The 19,900-nt window shown below is 39.4% G+C and overlaps 1 protein-coding gene across 1 annotated transcript in view; it reads right to left on the bottom strand.

Moving 5' to 3' along the window:
- Positions 1-19,297, bottom strand: part of cdh18a (cadherin 18, type 2a) — a 54,208-nt gene extending 34,911 nt beyond the window's left edge. The window contains exon 1 of the mRNA XM_084732541.1: positions 19,115-19,297. The gene's annotated coding sequence lies outside the window, so the exon portion shown is untranslated. The remainder of the gene's footprint in view (positions 1-19,114) is intronic.
- Positions 19,298-19,900: the final 603 nt, after the last annotated feature.

Genomic DNA, 19,900 nt, shown 5'->3' with positions numbered 1-19,900 from the left:
CTCAACAGCACTAATCACATCAATACAATAACAGTCATGTCACAATCACCACTTTGATGCTCCCAGTTCCTTTTAACACAAACAAATCACTCATTATTGGTGTTCTAGCTGTTTCGTGTTGCTTCTATTTTGGAGTTTGTACGTCCTGTTTCACATTAAAAGCAGCCCAGAAAAACAAAACCCATAATGTTCCCGTCTGCACCAGAAATATGGAAATAAGTCGTCCGTACAAGCAACTTACAGTTTTGCTAATTTTTCTAAACGGCCTTCACAGTTTCTCAACTGTAAAGTGCAATTGTCCCAACTGTCTCCAGGGACATCACGACTCTATTGCATGTCTGCAGAAGGTAGAGACTCGCATTTTCCTTTCAGTCATGTTTTTGTTTGATTATATTGGTGAATGCCACCAAAGTGAAAAGTTGTTTTGTGACTGTGTTAGACGTACTGATCAAAATGATCAGATGTTTTTTCACCACAACAGTCAGCCCTGAAAAAGTCCCTCAGTGTACAAATCTCTGATATGTTCTCCTTTTTGTTGACAGACTGACTGTGATTTAGTGTACTATACAGTACGTTATTTCTAGCTGAATGCTGTTCTGTATCACATTGTGGTTTTTAGATTCAGATTTCAATTGTTGTAGACAGAAAGAGTATACAGAAATTTTACATGCGTGTGTTACATGCAAGAGTGTAGTGGTAAATACAAAGATGGGTAAACTACACTGCCCTACAAAGGAAAAGGGCAGGAACTTCTCAGTGCAGAACTGAGAAAAATTACTTTAAGGTTTTCTTGTTGTCAAGCCAAAATAGTTGCAGGCAGATCACTGGATATGAGGTAGTTTTATATCTTTATATCAGGTTACTGTTTCTACATATTAATCCTTATTTGGAAGTTCCTGTATTCTGCCTTTGCAGAGCTTACCAAAATTACTGAGTCGTACCAAAGCAAAAGACATAAACTGTATTGCTCCTGATTGAAAAGCAGTATGATGACAAATATGATCGATAATCTCTAATAATCAGTCTAATAATGTGAATGACATTGCACCTTTTACTGTTATTCTTTACATTATTGTTTTTATCATTATTTATGTACATTTATTATTATATTATTGTATGCTTGTGGTGTTCCAAGTAACTTTTAAGATCAAATAATTTCAGTGGTTTTGAGATGTTTCTGAGCATTTGAAGCTACCAATATTTATATTATAAAATAAAATTGGAATTTTAAATATTTCTGTTGCAATATGCTGCAACAGAAAGATAGGTGAGTCTGTAAGTTATGAGTCTCCAGTCTTATTTGAATATTTTTCTATACTGTTGTTATATACATAGTAGTATAATGCACATAGTTGACATATTTTTACATTTTCCTGCAGATATTTGACATGTTAGAATACATTAACTGAAGTTACGGTGGTTTGCTGTGGTTCCTCTGAAGCTTTTTGCAGTTACTGTAATTACGACCCCCAATTTTCTCCATAATAAAACACATTTAAGAGAAGATATTTGTCCACATGGCAAAGGATGACTTTAATGTCACAAAAATGATCATAACTTTGCTGTTTTTATTAGTTATTTCCTGTTTTGTGTTGGAGTTGTTGTCTTCCCTCTCGTTTCTGTGACTTTACTTCTTGTCTTTGTCCTCTTCCCACTCTTTTTAATTACAGTTTGTTTCACATGTGTCTGATTAGTTGCTTGTCTATTTAGTCCCTGTGATTCTCTGTTTCTGTGTTAGTTTGTTGTTGTCCTTTGTGTTTGGTCTTCACTTCCTGCATAATCCTGATTTATATTATTGTGTGTTATTAAACACCTTTACTTGGTGGCTTAGTCTGCATTTTTAGTGTTTTTTTTGCAGAAAAAAATAAAATAAAAATAAAATGACATCTATATGATTTGTACCTCACTACTGTCACCTGGCAGCTCATTTTCCATAAAAAACGTTACATGTCATAGGTATTTATGGAATACATAAGAATTATTAGTAGTTCTTGTGAGCACCCTGTGAACTCTTTCATCAAAGGGCCTTTGTAACACAATATAAACAGGTTCTCAGTAGAACACCCTGGATGGGTTCTCCTTAGCAACCTTAGAAGGTGGAAAGATTCTGGAGAGAACCCCCAGAGAGGATTCTGTGTGGGAAGGGTTCTCCTTCAGAACCTCTCATAATGGGGTTCTGGGTAAAACCTTTTGAAGATGGTTCTTGGTATAACTCATGATGCTGGGTTCTAGGTAGAACCATTTGAAAGGGTTCCAAGTGGAACCTTTACAGAAGGTTCTACGAGGAACCAAAATGGCAGCTCTTAAAAGCACAAGATGAAGAACCCTTTGTGGTTCTACCTAGTTCTGAATTGGAGAGAAAAACATTAAAAAGGGGCTGTTGAAGGTATAGAATGAGCAGGTTGTTCTGATGGGATACATTCAAAGTTTGTAACACTTCAGCGGTGGAGACTGCTGCAGTCTGTGTGTTGCTCTCGGCTCGTTCATCTCAGTGTCTCTGATACACTTAAAACTTTTCAAATTTGACACATGCTGCTTTTATGTGGTATAAAGAAGTACTGAACGTCTTCCTGTCTCCACCCCATAAATTACACTGTGAAACGCTGATTGTTTAGATCAGCTTACTGTCTCCATCTTCTCCTCCCCATTACTTCGGCTCATTAAGGTGACTAACTATTAGAGCTCTCTGCAGTCATGTCAAGCCATACTTAAAGTGTGAGTGTGTCAGTGTCTTTGTATGTATATTCTAAAACTGTCTAGCCTCTCATTTTGCGCGCACATGAACACAAGTTCTATTCATAAAGTTTTCTTTGTTTGATATGTTGACACCTCATTACTCTTCATAGAACTCTGTACAGTATGCACTGTCCATTAATAATTGCAATCAGAGCACAGCACTGACACGAGCGTGGAGCTGCTGGGTCACGTACTGCGACTTGAGCGGTGTTTGGTTTTGGCTCATCTGTCCAGCAAGAAATAACAGCAACCAGCCCGGTTGCAATCTTACTCATGTTACAACTGAACAGTTGCTAAAATATGTTTCTGAAAACATTTTATGCAAGAAATAAGAAATGTAGTAACAGAATCTGGATGACAGGTGGCAAAATTACACGTATTCTTTAGTAGAAGTATTGATTCAACTTCCTTACTGCAGTAAAAGTGAAAAAGTTCAATGTATTCAGTGTACTCAAAGTATAAAAATGAAAAGTTGTTTCTATCTGGTGTGCAAAGCTAAATGAACTTTCTACATTTGTTTGGTCTTGTTATTACGTTGTTTTTGTCTTTTTGTCTTTTTCATCTTGTTTTGTCTTGTTACATCTGTTTTTGTTTTGTTACATCTTTTTTGTTTGGCCATGTCTTTAAATCTGTTTTTCTTGTTGTTGTTTGTTGCTTGTTGTTGTTTTGTCTTATGTCATTTTCATCTTCCGTCTTTAACATTGTTTTTATGTTGTTACGGTGTTTTCATTGTGTGACATCTTTTACATGTCTTTTACGTTTTCTTCTTTTTCATCTTGTTATGTTGTTTTTCATTTTGTTACATAATTTTTGTAGCTATGTCTTTTAAGCTGTTTTTCTTCTTGTTACCTGTGTTTTGTTGTTTTCATCTTATCACGTCTGTCTGTCTGTGTACTATTCACTGACGGATACACCAAAGAATCATCTTTCTGTGTGTTACGTGTCATCCATTTAGGCTGAAATCAGTCTTGATGTTGATAAAGTGGTGTGCATCCATCCATCCATCCATTTTCTGTAACCGCTTATTCCAGAAGGGTCGCGGGGGGCTGGAGCCTATCACAGCTGACATTGGGCGAGAGGCAGGGTAGGTGGTGTGCAATGATGCAAAATTTAAAAAAATAAAATAAATAATTCCCCTCAAATGCATTTAAACTAAAGTAATGAGCCTGTCTTGTACATGTAAGGAGGAGAAAGATACTTTAAAAGTAAAAAAGTTGACAGAAAAATAAATACTCAAGTAAAGTACAGATGCTGGAATAATCTAGTACACTAGTTGTAAGTTGCACTTAGTTACTTTGCACCAATGATCTTGATCCATATTTGATCAGCACTGCCTAGCTTTACATTCTGATCTGAGTATCAGGAGGCTCTGTTGGAAACCAGAAACACAATGGTTGCGATCTTTCTTGTATTACAACTAAACAGTCACTCAATTGTGTTTCTGAAAAGATTTTCAGCAAGAAAAGGGCATTCTGATTGATATTTGATCAATACTGTGTAGTTTGATGGCTTGATCAGAGTTTGGTGAGCCCTGGATGAATTCACTGAGAATGGTAGCCCCGCCCTAAAACATACCCTGCTTTATGGTGTGTTTTACTCTAAATGGGACCATAATTTATTGAATGAACATCATGTTGTATTGAAGAAGACTTGAAACCAGTGACTGAGACCATAAATCCCTTTGTAAATGGTTTACTGATGTCATAAACCAAGTGAGAAGCAGACTTATTTTCTCATAAGACTCCATATAATCTAACTTTTTTTTGCAATTGGAAGAGTCGCCCTCTGCTGGCCATTAGAAAGAATGCATGTTACACTTACGCATTGGCTTCACTTTTCAGCTCCACAAGCTCCATCCACTTATTCTGCTATCTGTGTTACTGATTAATAAAACCCACCGTTGTGTTTTGAGCCACTGACTATTTAGCCAAAAACAACTGATGTCCCAAATAATTAAGTATAAGCAACAATGAGAGATTAGTAGGATAAACTGTGAGTCTGTTAATTGAAAAAGAACATTATGTTGTGAGGCCTAATGCAATTTTCCCCATTAGTGGTTTGCTCCACCAGTTCAATGATCATATTTCATGTTGCTGTCATAAACTGTATCGCTCTCCAGCAGCTTCTCATTGTAATAAAAATGATTTAAAACTGATAAAGTGCAAGATATAAACTTAATGCTGTGCTCACATCAGGTGGGATGCAAGGGAGCGATGACACATTCCCACGTTTATGACTTGAGAGTGTTCACATCACTGGACACCTTAAAGGTACAGTTCACTCCAAAATCACAAATACATATTTTTTCCCTGGCCTGAAATGTTATTTGTCTATGCAGATGGTTTAGGTGTGAGTTGCAGAGTTTTGGAGATATGTCAGTAGAGATGTTTGCCTTCTCTATAATATCATAGGACTGAATGGCACTTGGCTTGTGGTGCTCAAAGCTCCAAAAACAAAAACAAAAACAAAAAAAATCTGAAAAAAATCAAAACAAGTGTTTCTTTCCAAAAATCATGACCCAGTTACCTGATAATCCACAGACCTTGTTGTGAGCAGTTTCACATTGCAACTACTTTTGTCTAGTAGAAAGAAACTATTAGGAACTTCTTTCTTTCTTGAATACAGAAAGTACTATTAACTACTTTCTATCTAGGATAAAGAAACTACTAGGAACTACTTCATTTCTAGTAGAAAGAAACTACTATGAACTACTTTCTTTAAAAATAGTTCCTAAATGAAACTACTCACAACAAGGCCTGTGGATTATCTTGAATAACCAGGTCATGATTTCTGAAAAGAGATACTAGTTTTGAAATTTTTAATTGATTTTTTTAAATTATTTATTTATTTATTGTTTTTATGCTTTGAACACCACAAGCTGACTGCCATTTAGTTATTTTATATCTGAGAGAAGGCAAACAACTCTACAGCTCATATATCTAAAACTATGCAAGTCACACCCAAAAATGTAGATGATAAGTATCACCACAGGCCAAGGGAAGACAAAAATATATAATTTTGGGGTGGTCACTTTAAGATAGGAATAGGATGAATATAGCAGCATATCCATTGAATTAGGGTTTAATTACATTAAGTGACAGACTTTGGCAGTTGTGAGACGTCCATGTTTCTTGTGCTTTTCCAGCGAGTGTCCTTCTACCTTGACCGTCAGTAACTAATGGACATTAAGTTTTCAATTTGTTCATACACAACGTTTTCCATCATTTTACTCAACATACTAATAGGACAACTATTTGATCCAGAAAATGATCTTTTCTTGCTTTTAGGCAGCAATATTATCTTGGCTTCTTTCCATTCTTGTGGAATTCCCATCACAGCTGTCAACACCCGGTGGTTTAATTTACAATTTTTATCCTTCATAGATTCATTTTTTATTAATAGGTTAGATATAATATCTATATTTGGCATGTTAATACTTAATTTATCTACTTTATCTATAAAATAGTTATTAAAATGATGAGCAATTTCTTTTAGTTTCATTGGGAAATTACCTCCCACTTCTAAAAGTGTGGAGTGGATTTAGTGTTACTGCCTAATAGATCATTTAGTCTATTTTACAAGAGGTTTTTACAGGGGAAAAATATATATATTTTTAATTTGGAGGTGGTTCCCTTGAGGTGGTTATGATGAATATAGCACCATATCCACTGAATCCAACTGATGTTCATGTTTCTTTGCTTTTCAGTGTGTTCTGAAACATCAGTGTTCCAGTCATGATTACAATAAACTGGGTTCACAGATTGCAAACTGGTAGTAACAGATGATAGAATATATTAATACATACATAAAATAAAGAAAGCTTGTGTGCACATGTGCCATTGCAAACCTTATCAGCTGTGACTGTATGCGTCAGAGCTGACATATTCATTCAGTGCTGCCGTGTCCACCGGGCACACACTGTGAGCAGGATGGGAGCCAAATGACAGTTTTTGTCATTGCACTCTTTTTACATTCGGAAGTCAGCTGATGTAAACAGACAAGTCCGCCCACTAGATCTTGGTCTGCTCTTAGAAATTTGCGGTATTGAGTTTCATGCTTTCTTCTTTATTATTGAAAACAGCAGCAGCAGCAGCAGCAGCAGCAGTGGATTACTTGTCTCCTCCACACCTTGAAGGAATCTCAGCACAGAGAGCTGTCAGTCACAATCTCATTTAAATGCTCAACATCTGTTCCCATATAGCAAGTTTCCAAACCAAGTCATCTCTGTAGCAATGGTATAAATATTAGATGGTTTAACCCTCTGGAGCCCAATTTCATTTGGTTATTTTAATATATTTAATAATAAATCTCTTATCCCTGGCTGCAGGGATAGCAGTGCCTGTTGATTAGCCCACCACTTTGGTTCAGACTGAAATATAGAACCTGTTCCCAGTCCCTGGAGGCCGTGCTTCATGTCCCGTGTGAAACCAAAATCCAGCAGTATCTAAAGTTACGAGGGTTGCACTCCTAATAGTTGACTTAACCATTAGTCAGGGAGAAGAGTCTTAGTCTACCAGTTTTTTTGGTTTATTTATCTGTTTAGAAAAAAACTAAACAAGCTCTAACTCTATTTGGGAGCTGCCTCTTGCCGTTGGGCCTGAGATTGTTGCAGCACAGACTGTCCTTTTGAATAGACCAATCTGTCCTTTACAAATAATCAGTTAAGACTGCTATGCATGACTGTCATTACAGTCATTCTATAGGTACAATGGAGTAATATGTGTGTTGCTCTGTTCTGTATGATTGACACTGACAAGATATCTTGTCTCACTGCGAGGTGGTAGGGGACACTGTGATGGATCATCTGCCAAAAAATTTGTCACTCAAAGAAAAAGAAAACCATCAGAATTGAGCAGAAGAATGATGATGTTATGTAGCCTGAAAACATCGGTGCTCAGTGGCAGACCTGTGGGGCAGAGAGCACTGTGATCCAGGTACAGAGCCGGGACACTCACGCTGCAGTCCTCAGACCTACACAGCACCTGGGACACAGAGAGGCTGCTCACACTGCAGCCCCTGTGACCCACCCTGCAGCCCCCGGGCCTCTTGCACAGGGTGTTTCAGATCAGGGGTTGGGACACACACACACACCTAACACTAGCCACACAGTTGACAGTGATGTCACGTAATAGTAAGTGATAAAAAAAAAACAAAAATAAAAATGTGAAGGCGATATTCTGCTTCAAAATGTCTCTTTCACAAAAACACAGTTTTCTCAGTTTTTTGTCTGAAAAAGAGGATTTTTTGGCACAACCAACCAACATTCAAGTGTTACAAAAAAGAATGAATGAAGTATGAATGATTCATAGAACTGAATATCCTGTGGATGCTGAAAAATCAGTGAATTTTGTCAAAAATGCCAGCGGTGGCTGACAACTTTAAAAAAAAAAAAAAAAAAAAAAAAAAAAAAAACGTGGCAGGGAAAGAGTTCAGTTTTGTCATAAACAGAGCAGCTACTTTTTCTCTTAAACTGATGGGGAGACACTGTATTGTAGTGTACAGTTCATGCCACCAAGGGGCAGTCTCTGTCTCTGAGCAGACAGACATAGCTTTCATGAGAAGAACATGGTGTCTTGGTGGTAAAGTTTCAGGACTAACTAGTTACAAAGAAGTAAAATGCCTCTGCCCCTGTTTTGGATTATTTTGTTTCCAGTCCTGGTGATAAACTGGTGAGGTAACAAACACTGCAGACCAATGACTGTTCAGAGTAACTTTAGGATGAAGGGCAGACTAATTACTGGCTATGGTGACAGAGTTACAGTGAATACACACTGAGCGGAGGGAAAGTTTAGCAGTGAAGTTGTCATTCTGGCAGAATATGCCAATGCAGCACTGTAAATTTACAATTTAGGTTTGTCAGTGAATAAAGGCTGCATCTGCTAAAGACCGAAGAGTAGCTCCCGTTTGTGTGCGTTGTTTCTCAGCTGAGGAAACAGTGCTGCTCTGACGATTAGCTCCGCCTATGTTGTGGAAATACAGTGGAGTATCGTGTGGTTGAGCTGTTTTTTCACAATTTTTGGTATGAAAGTATGAAACAAATGGATAACACCTAGGCCTAATTTGTAATTTCCTTATTGTTTCTGCTTTGGCCTCCTATTTTAGCAGTTATTTTTGTCCATGATAATGCATTATTTATGACGATGACCAGAGGTTTGGTTTCATGAACTTGATTAATATTCACATAATTTATTCTAAGATTAAACTCTTTTACTGAAGGTGTGGTTTGAACCAAGTACCGTGCTATTAGTGACCAGTTTATTTCTTTGCACCCATTCAACTATTGATTGCAACTCTATATTTATATAGTATAATGTATATAGCTGAATCGTCTGCATATATTGCAATTTTGGCCTCATTTAAGACAAAAGGTAAATCATTGGTAAAAATGTACAGTAAGGGTCTGAGACATCTTCCTTGGGGGACACCACACATTACTGCTCTGACATCAGAATAACTGCAATTAAAGGAAATGGTTTGTTTCCTGTTAATTAAATAACTCTCAAACCAAGATCATGCAGATTGATCAAAGCCATAACATTCCTTCTTTTCCAGTAATCATTTCTGTTTGATGATATCAAAATTTAAAGGTAAGATATACTATTATCAATTTTTGGCATGTTGTTACCTTATTTATCTACTTAATACATAACATAGTTATTTAAATGATTAGCAATTTCTGTTGGTTTCTTTAGGACATTACCTTCCACATCCAAAAGGATGAAGTGGTGGTAATTTCTTTTTATTTCTATTTAATTTTGCGACCAAGTTTCTTAATTTACAATGTACCTGCCAGTTAGGATTATGTCCAGTTATGATGAGCGTTTTTTTGTTTGTTTGTTTCGTTTTTCCGGCTCGACCTCTTTGTTTCGTAAGCTGCTTGATCTCGTTGTCCAACCATGGAGTTCTGGCATTTCTGCATGTTTATCAACCAGAGGCATGAAGATTTCCTAAAATTTCCTAAAAGAGAGCTTCTCCAGGATCAGTTTTTAACAACACATACGACCAGCATACATTCTTGACTTCCCTGTAATTACTATCAAATTATGATCACTGGAACCAATCAGAACAGATATTACTTTGGAGCATAGCTGTAGATACAATCAATACGGGTTGAAGTCATAGTGCCATTAGTTTTTAGACATAGACCTGGTAGGTTTGTTCATTATTGAATCTGTTGCTTTTTAGTGGGCAATTTTGAGAAAACCAGTTAATATTAATGTCACCCATAAAGTATGTTTCATGACCAAGATTACAGATGATACAGATAATCTAACATTTCACTGTTTATATCAAGATAATAGGGTTTACACCAAGTGGTCTGTAACAACACCCAGTCAACACTGATTTTAAATAAGGCAAATGTATTTGCAGCTAAGCACTTCCCTAATTTTCACTGTATGTCATTTTGAATATGACAGGCTACAAAATTTGTTTCTGTCGCTTCTAAATATGTTGTACCCCTGAATAATTAACTCTGCACTGAATCCAGATCTATCTTGATTTTTAGTCCCCATTTCAGCAGTCTGCAGTGTTATTTGTGAGTGTCTGGCTTGAGGTGTGTTTGTGTAACAGAGGTAGAGCATGCGAGCGAGCACACCTGCTCACAGTTCAAACGTCTCTAGGCTGCTTTGGGGTGCTGCTGTGGGGGTGGATTATCAGTTTGTCTTGCCTCAAAAAAGCAATGTCCCTGCTGTTGTGTGCAGCTGTCAGTTTTGGAAGCAGTTCTTTCCTTTTCAGTCAGGCAGCAGCCATGTAATCCTCATTGATGTAGATTTTGGAGTCTCTGGAGCTTTTGGCTTTCTGCAAGACCGCTGATCTGTCCTTGTATGTTAAAAACTTTACAACTACCAGTCTGGGTGCTTCCTGGCACAGATTTCCACGTGTGGTGTGCCTGCTCCACCTCGATCTCCTGCTGCAACTGCAGCTTTTCTGAGAAGACCCTCTTCCTCTTATCCTCTGAGTCAACCCAGGTCTCACAAGGTGACTGCATAATTCCAATGATAACCCGGTTGTTTCTATTTGATTGTCCTTCCACACATTCCATCTTATCAGTGGCAGCTAGTAGACACATGGCATAACACATAGTCACATGTTTTCAGAATGTCAGACTGCATCGCAGTGCAATGTTCTGCTTCTTTTGTATTGACAGTTTTGATGTCATCCACGTCCCTCTAGGTAAACTGGATGCTCTATCTTATCTTGAACTTCTCCTAATATTGCATCCTCTGTCATGTTTATGCTTGTTGGGATTTTCAGTTCTCAGTGTACCTGTTTTTTGTGTTGAGAAGCTGCACAGGCTAACAGCTCCAGCACTGTTAGTCTGGCTAAGCTGAGCAGAGATGTTAAGCTAATTAACTCTGCACCGTCACCCGATGGAAAGAAGTCCAAGCCCAATATTTGAGCAGTAAACCAATAAAACCAGACAGATGGTATACAGGAGTCCAAGGGTCTAATTGGAATAAACAATTCCAGACAGTGAAAAGAAGACAGCAAACACAGCACATAGCTACAGGAAACAGGTATATAGCCAGCTGAGGAGCTGCTAGCCAGCAGTCTAGCATTGACAGTTGTAGAGTCTGTAGGGTGCTCCTGTAGTTCAGTTCGTAGAGCATGCACCTCGTGTACTGAGACTATCAGTCCTCTGCAACGACTGCTAGTTAGACTCCTGCCTGTGGCCCCTTGCTGCGTGTCATCCCCCTCTACCTCCTTCCCTGTCTGCTCTTCAGCTGTCCCTATCGAATTAAGGCAATAAAAACCCCAAATCAAGTTAATTAAAAAAATAATAATTTAAGTCCACAGTACAGACGGAGAGAGAAAACTACGTCCCTGAGCTGCTGGCTCCAGGTCGGTCAGTCTCATACATAGACCAGTCATTTGAACACACCAACCAATATTAGATCATACAAAAGGTAACCATTAAAGCATTATTTCATTCCATAGGGGGTGATTATACCATATGGGCTTACAGTCACACAACTCAGCAACACCTTTTGATGCCAACTACAGGTCAATATTAAATTCAGCAACAGATGTACATCATTCTATTGCTATTTGTAACTTAATGCAGTGTAATCAGTGGATTCCACTGTCTCTCCATCTGATACTGTTGTGTGCAAATAGATTCTTGCTTTATTTTGTGGGTATCATCGGGATGTGGCATTTTAATTTCAGTTGAACAAATGTGTCAATCATTTTGTCATCATCGAGGCCTCCAACCAACTTTCTCTCACTTGTCAACACCGCCACATCATTGAGCTCCTTCTAGCCCATGTAGAGACTGAGACAAGTATGCAGTCAGCTAGGAGCATTAAATGATCTCTCTCAGCTGCAGCTACTGACCGGGATGTCAGGGCCACCTGATGGAGATATCAAACACACTTAGAATGTATGGGATGGCCTCTGGTGTCTTTCCTCTTCTCCATCAAGACCTCTCCTGGGACTGGTTGGATGTTGTCACACGAGGCTAGTTTTTCTTGGCAGGATGTCATGCTTGGATGGTAATCATGACCTCTCTCCCAACACTGGAAAAAAAAAGATTGTCCAGCTCATTGGTCATTTGATCGATGGAGGGGTATAAAAGTCTCTGCTTGAGATGATCTGAATCATTGAGCAGATTTGAGCTGGGCTCATGGGACACCTCCACAACAAAGTCATTCTTCCTCTCCATCCTCCATCCTCCTCTGTTCCAAGGGCTCCTGGATGTTGCTCTCCTCAAATGTTGTCTTTTTCATAGCACGGATTTCTTCAGCTACCTGGGCAGTTCTCTGAGGAACCTTGTCAAACCCTTCAGTGATGCCAGGTAACTTTCTGAACACAACCAACCACAGGTAGACCACAGGGAGTTTGGATCATTTTGAATGCAGACCTCGTACTGTTGGTGTTTTGATCGTCTGAAGGGATTTCATGACAGTACATCAACAGAGCGCAACTGACATGACCATAGGGTGTTTTACATTTGTACAAGCCCTCCCTGTTCAATGTGGGACTCTTTCTGAATGGCAACAAGTCATGGTTGACTATAGATACACTGAAAAAACAGTAGAGGTTTTCAAGCACATAAAAAAAGCACTGGCTTAAGGAATGGCCTTGCAGGAGCAGCACAGCGCCTGGTTTTGAGCTGTCTATGTGCACTGCTATACACAAAGACAGCTTGTTTGTCCTGTAAACAAGCTTTCACCCCATTAATGCTGCACTTTCAAATGTTTGGGCCTTAACTTTCAGGTCATAAGTATTGTTGGACCACAGACATTAGAATAAGTGGATGGAGCTTCTGGGTCTGAGGTGAAGCCAATGTGAAAGTACCTCAGACTTTCTAATGGCCAGCAGGGGGCATCTCCACTGGATGCAAAAGAAGTCTGATTGTATTGGGAAATTATCCTACTTCTCTCTTGATTTATGACCTCAGTAAACAATTTCCTAATGAGTTTATGGTCTCAGTCGCTAGTTTCAAACCATCTTCAACACAGCATGGTGTTCATTTAGTAAATTATGGCCCTACTTAGAGTAAAACAGATGATAAAGAAGGGTATACTTTAGGCCAGTGATGGACATTTTCAGTGAGTCTTTCTAGTGCATCACCCAGGGCTCACCAAACCCAGAACAAACTGTCAAACTAGACAGTATTGATCAAATAGGGACCAAGATTGAGTTAGTACTTAGCCTATTTCTTGCAGAAAATGTGTTCAGAAAAATAATTTAGTCACTGTTTAGTGGTAATATGAGAAAGATCCTTACTACACCTAAAGAAAGATTGTGTTGTGAAACTGTAAAACTAGGCAGTAATGGTCAAATATGCATTTTTATCCTGTTATTGCACTGAAAATGTTTTCAGAAGCATATTGTAGTGTACTGTTTAGCTGTAATACAAGAAAGACTGTGACAATTTTGTGCTGAACAGACAAGCCAAAATCAAGCACCGCCTGAGCTGTAGTACCTCACCCACCAGCTCCACACTCATGTCGGTATAGCGCATGCTCTGGTTCCAAATAAAACAAGATGGCAAACCCCATAATGCCAAGCTTGAAGCTTTAAAATGGTAGTGCACAAATAGGTGGCATCAGAGTGGCTCTGTGCATTTATTATTCAACTGTTTATGTGGTGGAAACAAGGGCCTCATTGACAGCATTTGCAATTGCCTCTGTACCACAGCCATCAAGTTCCTTAAAGAAAACAATGATTTTACCCTCTGCTGCTTACATCTTTGATTCCTTTATTTCTTGAATTATCTGCACTGTGACCTCTGTGGAGCGACATCCAATTAATTTATTTTGAGAAGAAGGTGAGAGGTATGCAGTATTGGCAGGAAATTTGCATCTCTGCAGGAAAGTGCTGAACTACTGCAGCAGCTTCATACATTCAGAGGAAATTTCCTTGGTTGGGGCTGTCACCCAATCCATCCTCATAACTAAATGCCAGAATAGGTCAGCTGTCAATTACTCCAAAATGACATATGTTATCAGTGAAGAGTGCCAGCAGCGACAGGCTTACTGGACTTTATGTTATGTAGGTAATAATGACAACTCACCTGAAATTACACACATAGTTTACATTGTAACAGTTGCAGTTTTGTTAGGTTTAGGCAGGCAATTAAAATAATATAATGAACTTTATTTATACTTACTTGGTTAGAGTCAGGAAAAGATCATGGTTTAGGTTAAAATAATTATAGTATGTATACCAATCAGGCATAACATTATGACCACCTGTCTAATATTGTGTTGGTCCCCCTTTTGCTGCCAAAACAGTCCTGACCCCTCGAGGCATGGACTCCACTAGACCCCTGAAGGTGTGAAGTGGTATCTGACACCAAGATGTTAGCAGCAGATCCTTGAGGTCCTGTAGGTTGTGTGGTGGGGCCTCCATGGATCAGACTTGTTTGTTCAGCACATCCAACAGATGCTTGATTGGATTGAGATCTGGGGAATTTGGAGGCCAAGTCAACACCTCAAACTCGTTGTTGTGCTCCTCAAACCATTCCTGAACAATTTTTGCTTCATGGCACGGAGCATTATCCTGCTGAAGGAGGCCACAGCCATCAGGGAATACCGTTTCCATGAAAGGGTGTACATGGTCTGTAACAATGCTTAGGTAGGTGGTACGTGTCAAAGTAACATCCACATGGATGGCAGGACCCAAGGTTTCCCAGCAGAACATTGTCCAAAGCATCACACTGCCTCTGCAGGCTTGCCTTCTTCCCACAATGCATCCTGGTGCCATGTGTTCCCTAGGTAAGGACACACACACACTTGACCATCCACGTAATGTAAAAGAAAACGTGATTCATCAGACCAGGTCCAGTTCTGATAATCACGTGCTTATTGTTGGTGCTTTCAGTGGTGCACAGGGGTCAACATGAACACCCTGACTGATCTGCAGCTATGCAGCTCCATACACAACAAACTGTGATACACTGTGTATTCTGACACCTTTCTATCAGAACCAGCATTAACTTCTTCAGTATTTTGAGCAACAGTAGCTCGTCTGTTGGATCAGACCACACGGGCCAGCCTTCACTCCCTACATGTATCAAATGAGCCTTGGCCACCCATGATCCTGTCACTGGTTCACCACCGCTCCTTTCTTGGACCACTTTTGATCAATGCTGACCACTGCAGACCGGGAACACACCACAAGAGCTCAGTTTTGATCAGTTTAGATCAGTTTTGGAGATGTTCTGACCCAGTCGTCTAGCCATCACAATTTGGCTCACTCAAATCCTTACACTTGCCCATTTTTCCTGCTTCAGAAACATCAACTTTGAGGACAAAATGTTCACTTTCTGCCTAATATATCCCACCCACTAACAGGTGCCATGATGAAGAGATAATCAGTGTTATTCACTTCATCTGTCATTGGTCATAATGCTTGATCAGTGTATGTAATGTGACTCAAATGACATCACTCACACAACGTAACTCTCACATGACACACTTACTTTATGTTCTTAAATGGTAGTTTGTTAAGGTTCAGGAACAAAAACTAGATTTAGGTAAAGATGATTGTGTGTAATATGATGGAAGTGATGCAATGGACATTGTGTCCATTTAAAAATTAAAGTAAAAAATTTTAAGTTACTAAAAACTAAATAACTCTGTGTTTGCAATGTCCCACACAGGACTGAAACCTCTGTCTCCTGGGTGAAAGTCCAATGCTCATTTTTTTGTGTCTCCTGAGCTATGTCACCAAGGATCTCGGTTGCTTTATAGCTCATCCAGACCACCATGGAGGCCTTGTATAATGAAGTCTTCTCATGGTTCCTAAATGAATCCAGGGCTCTCTTCCAGTTGGACCATCTCTGTAGTATCTGTATTGCTGCTTACAGAAGACTCTGCAGAGGAGGCAGAAGGCAGACATTTGGCTGACTGAATATTCTAGCCAGTAAAAAGTGCTCATCTGAAAGGACCTCTTCTAAAGTCCGAAAGCAGAAACTGGATATCATTTTCTTGCTTTGGACCTGTGTCTGGGCTTCCTGTCTCATTAGAGCCTCTCCTTTTCTTTCCTTCATCTCTACTTCCTGGCTCGTCTATGAAGCAGGAGTAAACAACAAGTTTTAGCCCTCTGCTTTTATCCTTGCACAACAAAACTCACAACAGCTCTAACTATCTCATTTGCTCTGTTTTACTATTTCACATATTTTTTTGCATATTTAATTTTACTTTTACGCAGTATTTTTGTTTTCTTTTCCTGTATTAGTCTGCATTGGATTTATTTCAAACCTGTTATGCCATGTGTCTAATTTAATTATCACCTTGTGGTTTGCGCCTTCCATTTCTTTTTATCCTCTTCCATTGTATGAGTAGACCATATTGTGGAAATGATGCTCAGCCCACCAGCGCTGTCTTAGCTTGAGCTTATAATTTGTGCCTTGTATTATTGCTTCAACTTAAACAAATTCAAAAGCACTGTCGAAACCAAAGTGGCCTTTTTCATCATTAACCTGCAATTGCTTCATAATTTGGACAACATACTGAATATGCATTCCTTTTTCAGGATGACTTGGAGGCATTCCAGAGAGATGCAGCGGCTCCGGTGGCAACAGTCAATCGTGAGGAGATGCCTGTGGGAATTCCTTTCCTTTTAAACTCTCCAAGTGTCAGTCATCCTCCAGGATCAGGTTGTAATGTGTCACACATCTTGGGCAGATGGACTGGTGATTTTGTTTGGACTGATCTCTGCTTGCTATTTGATCTACCTTAAGCTCGTACAGTATGTTCACCCAGGTTGTCCACTTAAATCTTGATGGAAGGCAGCATCTAAAACATAAGTTAGAAGTCCCTCTCATGCTGAAATTATTCAATAAACTTAAATGGTTTAAGGCAATCATGTCCTCAAGCAGATTGAGTTTAGATAAGTCATCAGGTTTTACACTGTATTTTCCATCCCTCTACACAAAGGACATACTACTTCCTGCATTGGCACTGAATAAATTATGATGTGGAATCATCCAATGCCGACTTAATTCCTCAGGAAAATGGGCTGGATGTTGGCGCAGTGGCCCCTGTTTGCCACCCACTGTTCACCAAAAGACGTTTTTGCATACACAATTATCACAAGCAATGAGTACATTTTATAGCAAAGAAGAAAGAAGAAAGACCCCAATATGACTCTATCATCACAATTTGTAATTCAGAGGGTCTGGATGTATATATAACGGTATCATCCAAATATAGTTGTGTATAACAATCAGAAAAATTAGCAGGAAATCACTAATAAAAACTGACAAAAGAAGTGGTCCTAAAGTGGAACCTTGAGGCACGCCTCTTTGCTGAGTGACTAAATCCGATTTACACCCAGATAAGAATTAAACCACAGCAATGCATGCTAGGAAAGACCAATAGCGTGAGGCCTGTCCAAAAGTGAAAATGCGCAGATAATTTGCTCAAGAAAAAAAGAGAAAAGGGTACAAATGTATGAGAAAAGAACAAAGAAGGAAATACGATGGGGGAATGATGTCATTATGACAGGCAATTTTTACAGTTACATCAGCTATAAAAATGTTAACAACCCAGAACATTTGTATAATTTGAGGCAACAGCTGTGAAACTAAATATAAGTCAGAACTGGGAAAAAGAATTGTACACCTATCCTTATCCCTTATTTTCTTAGCCTCTTCTAAACAACTCAACAGCCACTATTAGTATTATTGACAATGGACATCTGGGAGCTTATCTCTGCTATGCTAGGTTATATACACCCAGGTGTAAAAAGCCACATTTCCGTTTCCATCCTGGTTGCAAATAGCCACTTTCAGAAAAAGACTATGACCTCAGTTTGAGAATTTTCAGTAATTGGGTGTAGAGACTGAATAGATGGGTGTATAGGTAGAGTTGTTCCCATGACCAATGGTACACTTCACAGCTGAATAAACACTAAGAACAGTGCCACCCAGAGAAAATCAAACTTCCTTCAACTGTTACATAAGAAACCTTAGAAAAAGAAACTTCACAATTCAAACTGCATTTGGAGAGATCAGTGATCTCTGGGGAAAAGGCAAAAACACCAGAGACGTGAGCCAAAGATGGATGAAAAATAACCATCAAATGGAGATGATCACATTAACCAGGGCAGTCCTGCTCAGCTCCGTTAAACTTTTCAGCCGCTCTAAATTGGCTGCATTTACACATGAAAAGCCAAATCTTGATTTACTGAGGGATTTACACATTTTACTCCTTCTCCTTGCTGAGAAAAGTGCCATCTCTGTCAGGAAAGCTTAAAAATACCACACTCCTTATAGGCTTAGAGAAATCCACAGATAAGGGTGGACGTCTTAAAAATCTGCATTCATCCAGCTGCCTGGTCCTCTGCATGCAAGACTGCAGAGAATTGATCACAGTCCACTGTGCAAATGATTTCCTTTAAGCTCTGCTCTGCCTCCAGTCAAACACTACCAATGCACTGGCTGATAGGGCTACAGGAGTGTGTGTGTGTGTGTGTGTGTGTGTGTGTGTGTGTGTGTGTGTGTGTGTGTGTGTGTGTCTGTGTCTGTGTGTGTGTGTGTGTGTGTGTGTGTGTGAGGGTGTGTGTGAGCATATGTGCAGTCATATAGAGAAGATTCTCTCTGGCCAAAACCAGCAGCTCAACATATGGAGCGTGAAGATTTTGACTGATTTTATTCATCTAAACACATGCTTTAAAATAACACACATACACTCAATTGACATTTTACACCTCACACACACACACACACACACACACACACACATAAGTATAGCCACTTTTTCTATCACTCACTCACACACACACACACAGAAGCAGCTGCAGCAGCTAAATTGCATTTTCCTCAGCAGTGGAGCAGGAGTGAAAGAAAGATAAAGACGCAGAAGAAGAAGAAAGCAAAGATCAGATGGAGACAAAGCCAGGATGGAGTGGTGGTCTTTACCTTGTGCAGACGGATGTGTCCGGACTCCCCCCTCCTCGCGCTGCGCTACTCTCATCTGTCTGTTTCCCCCTCTCCTCTCCTCTCTCGATCCCACTCTACATCTGCCCGCCGCTGTGGACAAGCCAGTGTATCTCTCTCTGTCTCTGTGGTTGTAGCAGCGAGGAGAATAAAAGACCGCCTCTGTTCAGTCTGTCACCTCCTCTCCCCTTCCTCCTCTCTTCTGTTTCTTATTCTCTCTCTCTCTCTCTCTCTCTCTCTCTCTCTTTCTCTCTCTCTCTCTCTCAATCTTTCACTTCCATTCAGCTCCTTGGTTTAATCTCTCGCTCTCTCACTCTCTCTCTCTCTGTGTATGTATATATATAAATATATATTTGGTCTTTTCCCACTCTGCCAGCTTGCAGCCTCTGCGTCTGCAAAGGGAGTCCACGATTGGCTGTTGCACGCACATACACACACACACACACACACACACACACACACACACACACACACACACACACATTGTAGACCAGTGGCTACACACGCAAAAACACATGACGGTGAGGTTATGATTGGATCCACACACTTATTTCTGCAGTTTGCTCACTCACCTCTCTGTCAATTTCTCTTCATCTTTCACTTTGTCTGTGTGAGAAAAGATGGCTTAAGGGATAAGTCAGATCAAATCTCTCAGAGTTGATGTCTTACAGATATGACAAAATGTTAATTTTTGTATTTAACAGCATAGTCGTAGTGAGCAACCTTTTTATTTTCTTAAAGTTGTTCAGAGTTCTCTTAAATACACAT

Source organism: Lutjanus erythropterus, chromosome 12 (assembly GCF_056507025.1).
Source record: "Lutjanus erythropterus isolate fLutEry1 chromosome 12, fLutEry1.hap2, whole genome shotgun sequence".
Lineage (NCBI taxonomy): Eukaryota > Metazoa > Chordata > Actinopteri > Lutjaniformes > Lutjanidae > Lutjanus > Lutjanus erythropterus.
Note: the sequence above shows the minus strand (reverse complement) of the source record. Positions and strands in the feature narration are given on the sequence as shown.